At 50.6% G+C, this 8,261-nt stretch overlaps 1 long non-coding RNA gene across 1 annotated transcript; it reads left to right on the forward strand.

The window, feature by feature from the left end:
• The first annotated feature begins 961 nt into the window (after positions 1 to 961).
• Positions 962 to 5,645, forward strand: LOC140896606 (uncharacterized). Its single transcript, XR_012154588.2, has 2 exons — positions 962 to 3,764; positions 4,535 to 5,645. It is a non-coding gene; the product is annotated as an uncharacterized LOC140896606 (long non-coding RNA).
• The last annotated feature ends 2,616 nt before the right edge of the window (positions 5,646 to 8,261 follow it).

Genomic DNA, 8,261 nt, shown 5'->3' on the forward strand with positions numbered 1-8,261 from the left:
GCTTGGTTTTAAATATTGTCCTGTGAGAACTGCAACTCAATCACTGCGTGTTTTTCTTAAGAGCTTTTGGAAAGTAACTAGTCTTTAAACCAGGGGTCTCAAACTCATTTTACCTTAGGGCCAGTGCCAGTCCTCAAGTCCTCCCAGTGGGCCAATGATGCTACTGAAGATGGTGTTCACACCACCTCCCAGCCCATTTCCCACCCTTTTCCCTCACTCCCTTGGCCTCATGCTGCCCCGGCTGACTCTGCCCAGCGACAAGTTATGATATCTCCATCCCTCTCCACCCCAGCCAATGGGAGCTGCAGGGGGCAGCGCCTGCAGCAGACAGCCGGCAGCATGGCTGCATCGGTCTCTCCTCTGCAGCTCCGCTCACAACAGCAGGGATAGGGAACCGCCTGCAGGGAGCAGAGCTGCCTGCAGTGAATGAGCAGCATTCAATGTTGGGGGGAGGAGCATATGAATCTCTCCTATCTGTTCCCCTCCCGCCCCCCAAACCTCCCCTGTAGGATTCATACAAGGTTTATATGCTTGGCAACATTCAGGGCACACCCGGAGTGTTGTGCTGGACCTGTGCACACACGGCTCCTTTCAAGGGCATCAACCTTGGAATCTCGCCCAGATGTCGTGAATCGTGGGAAGCCTCCCAGGACTGGGCTCAAGGCCCGAGAGCAAGGAATGTGGTAGATAGAAAGAATGTTAAACAAAGCCAGTGTATTCCTTTTATCTGTTGGAGAATGTAATGCGCGGGGGGAGAGAAAGAATAAAGGGGAAGGTGGAAAGCTGACAGGCAGAAGCCTGTTAGCAGACCAGCCGCTTGCTTGCTAAAAGCTCTGTGCTGTCTTGTCATTGAACCGCCACAACTGGCGCCCAAACGTGGGGCCCTCAGCACTCACCTCGCCCGGCAAGGGTTTCAGACGCATCACTCATCCGCTTCACGGATCCCGGTGAGTATTTTTCGTTGTGGTAAGTATAGGAAGCTCCCTCTCTGCTTTGCAAGTGCAACACCGCAGTGAGCTACAGTATTTGCTGCGTAAGGCTCAGCACGACTGCCCCACTCGAGAACTCACTCTCCTGCTACAGGAGGTGAGTGCCCAATGCCCGTGGTACCCTGAAGCTGGAACCCTTAAGCTAGCGGACTGGGAGCGGTTGGGCCAGACATTGCACAAAGAGCCTCGGGCGCCCGTGCAGGCTTTACAAGCCTGGCACCTCTGCCGCGACGCGATACAGCGTGTCGCCTCGGACAGGCCCTCCCTCAGAGGCTGGTGATCTCGCCACGCCCGTCCGCTCCTGCAGCCATCCCCCCTCCTGGCGATGCGACACAGTGTGTCGCCTCGGAAAGACCCTCTCCCGCGCCAACAGAGGGGCTGCCGATCCTGCCACCCCTGTCTACTCCTGCAACCATCCCTCCCCCTGCTTTGCCCCCAGTGCCTCTATTACCACCGCCTCCCTGGCCTTCCCCACCAGAGCCGGTGTGTGATCACCATCCCCACCATGCTCCGGGGCCCCCTGGGGGGTCGAACACATCTGCTCAGCGGCTTTCGCTGGTGCAACAAATGGTTCATGCAGCGAAGACTCGCTCAGATCTTACAGCAGAGGAGCTGGCTGATCTTGGTCTCAGTTTGTCCGATGACCTGGCAGAATGATGACCAGGGCAACCCCGTTGGAACCTGGGTCACTTTGCCTTATTCGGTGGTTAGAGAGGTAAAGAAAGCAATTCGTGAGTTTGGCCTGACTAGCACCTTTGTGCGTGGTCTCATTGAAGGGATAGGTACTGGGTACCTAATCCCTGAAGATTGGAAGGCGCTGTTGCGCATGATGTTAACACCCAGTCAGTATGTTATTTGGATTAGTGAGTATCGGCAGATGGCAGAACGCCAAGCCCAGGTATATAGAGAGCAAGGTATCATTTATGAGCATTTGGCAGGGGAGTGCCAGTTTGCTACTGTTCAGATGCAGTCTCAACTCCCTCAGGCCGTCTTCCCCATTATTTCCGCCTGCGCCCAGCATGCTTTCCAGAAGGTCCCGGATTCGGGCAAGCCTACCAAAAGCTTTGCCAGTATCCATCAGGGTGCATCAGAGTCCTTTATGGATTTTACCAACAGATTGCAGGAGGCTATCCTCCAGCAGGTGGATAGCCCTGCAGCAGCTCAGGAGACCTGAGATCAGCTCAGGAGATCCTGTTAAAAATGGCAGTTGAGAATGCGAATGAGGATTGCCGCCGTGCTCTCCAGGCGGCAAAAGCCTCTGGAATTCTAGAGCTCTCAGACATGCTGCGGGCGTGCCAGAACATCGGCATACAAGCCCACAAGGCTGGAGTTCTGGCTGCCGCCCTGAGAAAAACCAGGAAGGAGGGGAAGCGTTGTTACCGCTGTGGTAAGGAGGGTCACTTTCAGCGGGAGTGCTGCTCCTCAAAGGCACCTGCCCGACCCTCAAAGAAGTGCCCCAAGTGTCGGAAGGGTTATCACTGGGCTAATCAGTGTCGTAGCAGGTCGGGAAACCGCGCAATGGGTCCCCCCCGAACCCAGGGCCAAATGGGGGTGTTTCCCACTCAGACAACCATTCCTCTGCCTTAAAATCTGTAGACTCTATGAGGGCGGCGACTGCTGGAAGTGCAGGGCTTGATTTGGTCATGCAGGAGGACACTGATTTTCGGCTGCCAAGGGAGGTCTGCGCCATACCTACGCAGTTGACGGGACCTCTCCCTGCTGGCTTTGTGGGTCTCGTTCTCCCTCGCTCACATGCTGGGAAACAGCGCTTTTTTGTCATTCCAGGGGTCATTGATGCCGATTACACCGGCATTATTAAGGTTCAGGTGTGGACTCATCTTCCACAGTCGCTCCCGCGTGGACGGTCAATTGCGCAATTGATTTTAGTCCCCAATCAGGTGCCAGCTGCAGAGGATCGAGCCTGGGGCGGAGGCGGCTTTGGATCGACGCTGGCTCAGTCGCCATCTCACAACACGTCCTCTCCACTTGTTGCTCTAACAATGTCGGTCCGCCCCTCGAAACCTCAGTTAACACTTCTCTTAAATAATGTTCCTTTTACAGGGCTGGTGGACACTGGAGCTGACGTTACGGTGATTCATGATCTGGAATGGCTGGTCGGTTGGCCAACAGTTCCTTCTAAAGAGTTGTGGGGGATTGGGGGTAGCAAACCCGGGCGCCAAAGTTTGTCTTGGGTCACGGTCTCCAAACTAGGAGGCCGTGCTCTTGCTACAATCCATCTTTTTGTACTCCCTGTCCACCTCAATATTTGGGGCCGTGACTTACTTGCAAAGCTGGACACCACCCTCGATATTAATATAGAATGGCCCAAAATCCTCCCTCACCCACCTTGCCATCCACATTACCATTGGTATGCCAATCCTTAGAGCCCTTATGGATTGACCAGTGGCCCCTCCCCTTAGAAAAACTGAAAGCGCTTCATTCACTTGTACAACAATATTTGTATGCACAGCGCTTGGAGAGCTTCACTAGTCCTTGGAACTAGCTGCTGTTATTTTGGCCTTTCAACTTTTTGCTGATTGTCCCTTTAATTTGATTGTGGACATGCATTATGTTTATCAGGTAATTGATCATTTACCCCTTGCCCTTATTACCCCTCAGGTCGATGCGGACCTTCTTCGCCTGTTTTTGTCCTTACAGTATCTCATCACCACTCGTAATTTCCCTTATTTTGTTGCTCAGATTCGCAGTCATACCCCTCTGCCTGGACTGCTTACTGATGGCAATGCGCGCGCTGATCGCACGTTACGTGGTCAGGTAAATTCCCTTTTTCCTGACCCCACTGAAAGCCAGGCCTTTTTTCATCAGTCTGACTGTTTTGGCCCAGCAGTTTCACATTCCTGCTGATCATGCACGTTCCATTGTTCGTTCCTGCCCCCACTGTGCCGCTGCTGCCCCTACCTTTTCTTATGCCGTTAACCCCAGAGGTACCACAGCGAATCAGCTGTGGCAAAGGGATGTCACTCACGTGCCACAATTCCGCCCCTATTCATTTTTACATGTTTCCATTGATACCTATTCGGGATTCCTCTGGGCGACCCCACAGCTTGGGGAAGCCACTCCCAAAGTTGTTCACCATTTGCTAGCCCGTTTTGCTGTTATGGGTCGGCCGAGCCAGATAAAGACAGATAATGCCCCAGCCTACTGCTCCACAGCCCTTTCCGCCTTTTGTGTCCAATGGGACATCTGTCTCACACACGAGATCCCTTATAACTCCACGGGCCAAGCTATTGTTGAACGTGCAAATTGCACACTAAAAATCTTGCTCGACAAACAATTAAAACAAGGGGAGCTGCGTCTCCGAACCTTAGGAGACATTCAGCAACAATTGCATGTCCTTTTGTTTATTTTAAATAATTTAACGCTGAAAGCAGATCAGCAGACCCCCACGGATTGGCATTTTCATAAGTCCGAGGTACTGGAAAGACCGCGTGTCTATTACCGTTAGCTGCCCGATCTGCAATGGCTGGGCCCAGTGCCTTTAATTACTTGGGGTCGGAGATATGCTGCTGTGTCTCTCCCTGCAGGACCGTTGTGGGTTCCGGCCCGGTGTGTGCGACCAGCACTGAAACAGCATGGCGTGGCACCAGGGGCTGTCAAACCCCATATCGGAGTTTCAGCTGACCTTGGAGGAGAACGCGGTGCCTCCCGGGTCGACAACGCCAGGACGGAAAGAGAGGAGGAGTAGCGTCCCAAGCCAGCCCGTGACATGGGGAGCAGTAAAAGCATTGGTCGCCGCGGCTCAATGAAGACTGGCAGCAAACCAACAGCCAGAGACTCCTGAGACTTTGTTTGTGGCAATTCTCACCCAAATTACTGCTAATTCTGTATTGACTGTATGTCTTTTGTGCCTGCTATTTCCTGTAGGGGTTGGCTCGGGAGCGCTTTCTCCGTTACGGGCCCGAATGACATATAATCTATGGGAAAGATTGGCTTCAATAGCAAATGTTACCCACTTCTGTTTATCTGATTTTGTAGCAGCTGAAGAATTGTTAGGTACGTGCCTTATTCCAGTATGTCATCACCCTGAGGAAATTGGAAATGAGATGATGCTCGCTGCTTACGCGAACCTCTCTTCCCAGTACTTTAGCATGGCTAATTGGGGCCCGGCCAATTACATTTTACCTTCTTAAGCTTATTTTTTGCTGTTGCTGTGTGCAATGTATTTCCTTTTTGTTAAGGCTTTGTCAAGACCCGCCCTGGCAGGCTCCACAAGTTATGTCCTTGTCTGTCTGGGAGTTAATTGGCTTGCAAAAGCAAATTGATGGCAACCATGAGATGGCCAAGCACAAATAAACAAAAAAGGAGGGGATGTAGGATTCATACAAGGTTCATGCGCTTGGCAACATTCAGGGCACACCCGGAGTGTTGTGCTGGACCTGTGCACACACAGCTCCTCTCAAGGGCATCAACCTTGGAATCTCACCCAGATGTCGTGAATCGTGGGAAGCCTCCCAGGACTGGGCTCAAGGCCCGAGAGCAAGGAATGCGGTAGATAGAAAGAATGGTAAACAAAGCCAGTGTATTCCTTTTATCTGTTGGAGAATGTAATGCGCAGGAGGAGAGAAAGAATAAAGGGGAAGGTGGAAAGCTGACAGGCAGAAGCCTGTTAGCAGACCAGCCGCTTGCTTGCTAAAAGCTCTGTGCTGTCTTGTCATTGAACCGCCACACCTCCCCCACAGCAGGCAGCCACAAGGGGCGGATGAAAGAACTTTATTAAAAAGATTCCTTGGGTCACAGTGGGGAGGTTCTCAGGCCACAGATAGCCCACAGGCAGGGACTTTGAGACCCCTGCTTTAAACAGAAGTGAAAGCCGTGTTGCCAACTCATGATTTTGTCATGAGTCTCACTCATGATAATTATTGTTTTCCTTAAAACCCCAGCTCCTGGAGTCCAGTGGATATGTGGTGATTTCAGCCTTCATTCTTAAAGAAAAATGGAGTTTCTAGCCCTCATGCCTGTGGAGAAAGCTTCAAAATGTGACCCCAGTGCCCCCTAAAGGCTCAAAAAGCAGAAGGCAAATAAAAAGAGCCCCCCAAATCTGTTATTTGTACATAATCTCATGATTTTTGGTGAGCCTGACTCACGACTTTGGAACATTTGTGGTTGGCAATACTGTGAAAGTGACTTGAAAGTGTCAGTTTCACTCCTATTTAAAGTCAGTTTCTAGTCTATTATTTGCAGTGTGGTAACACTCCTACAGCCCCAGGCAGGTGTAGCATAAACTCACAGGGTCTTGCCCAAGTAGGATGTTTCCAAAAGTTACATGATCTATCCCAACACCTTGGTGAACTGCAAAAAGAAAATAGCCTAAATGATGGAAAGTAATTGTAGATTTTTCTACAATTGTTTCAATTGTTGTTTAAGAGTAAGAATATACTTTAAAAACTTTAAACCTAACCAGTGTCCCTTAAGTGATGTGACACAAGACGTCAGAACATGTTAGTGTTAGAGCTGAGTATTGGAGGTTCTTTATAAACATAGTCAGCTAATTTCCAAGGTATTGTCTGCAAAATAACTAGACTTTTCAGGTGCCTAAGTAGCCCCTGTAATCATGGTTACAGTTGTGTCCCCCTCCCCCCACAACCAAAATCTTAAATGGCACCCCTGCACACTGCCCAGCCCCACTGGCTCCCCGGATATCGGTTGGTGGTTGGGATGTCGCAGGCGTCGGATACGATCCCCTCTTGCTCTTTGTGGTCTGGGGCAGGCGGCTGTCACCATGACAGTTGGAAAGATCCTCCACACACAGGCGAAGCTTTCACAACCCCTGGGCCCATGGATTGTGGCTGAGGAAATGGGTGAAGGGACGGGGCTGGAGGTGTCTGACTTTAGGGGGGAAACTTTTCCACCCAAGGCACTTAAGAGCTGGGGGAGGTGATGGGAAATGTCACAGCAGAAAGTGCCTCGGTGTAGAGTGATGTGTCCCAGCAAGAAGAGGGCATCCTCCAGGGGCTCCTTGCATCTCCCCGTTCCCCCACCCAAGCTCTGCATGTGCCCCCAGTGTATTAGGGTTGGAAGGGACTTCGGGATGTCATCTAGTCCAACCCCCTTATCAAGGTTCCTTCCCCACTCTGAACTCTAGGGTACAGATGTGGGGACATGCATGAAAACCTCCTAAGCTTATTTTTACCAGCTTAGGTTAAAACTTCCCCAAGGTACAAACTATTTTCCTTTTCCCTTGGACTTATTGCTGCCACCACCAAGCATCTAACAGATATATAACCGGGACAGAGTCCGCTTGGAAACGTCTTTTCCCCCAAAATCCTCCCCAAACCCTACACCCCCTTTCCTGGGGAAGGCTTGATAAAAATCCTCACCAATTTGCATAGGTGAACACAGACCCATACCCTGGGATCTTAAAAGCAATCAGGTTCTTAAAAGAAGAATTTTAATAGAAGAAAAAGTAAAAGAATCACCTCTGTAAAATCAGGATGGTAAATACCTTACAGGGTAATTAGATTCAAAACATAGAGAATCCCTCTAGGCAAAACCTTAAGTTCCAAAAAGACACAAAAACAGGAATACACATTTCCTCCAGCACAGCTTATTTTATCAGCCATTTAAAGAAATCATAATCTAACGCATATCTAGCTAGATTACTTACTAAGTTCTAAGACTCCATTCCTTTCTGTTCCTGGCAAATGCATCACACACACAGACAGAGAGAGACTTTGTTTCTCCCCCCTCCAGCTTTTGAAAGTATCTTTTCTCCTCATTGGTCATTTTGGTCAGGTGCCAGTGAGGTTACCTTTAGCTTCTTAACCCTTTACAGGTGAGAGGATTTTTCCTCTGGCCAGGAGGGATTTTAAAGGGGTTTACCCTTCCCTTTATATTTATGACACCCCTGCTCAAAGCAGGACCAAGCCCCAACTAAATCTACTTCAGGGTCTCCTGCAACTCCCCCCAATCCCTTCCCTTCCAGGATCTCCATGTGCCCCCAGTGCCCTCTCCCCATACCAGGGTCCCATGCCCCCCCTCATGCCAGATGCTACGTACACCTCTGTTCCCACTTTCCCCCACTCCAGGGGGTGACGCCTCCCTGGGGTGCCCAGAGTCATGAGCACTGTTCCCTCTAAGCTGTGCACGTGTGCACGAGCACACAGTTCCTAAACTGCACGCACACGGCAAAACACCACGCACACAACAATTTGCACAGAAGCACAACAATTTGCACAGAAGAATTTTTTTGTGCACACAGCCTGACAAAAATTAGAGTGAACATTGGTCATGAGCCTCCCCGGGGTGTTCACG

This window comes from Lepidochelys kempii, chromosome 13, assembly GCF_965140285.1.
Source record: "Lepidochelys kempii isolate rLepKem1 chromosome 13, rLepKem1.hap1, whole genome shotgun sequence".
In the NCBI taxonomy this organism is placed as follows: Eukaryota; Metazoa; Chordata; order Testudines; family Cheloniidae; genus Lepidochelys; species Lepidochelys kempii.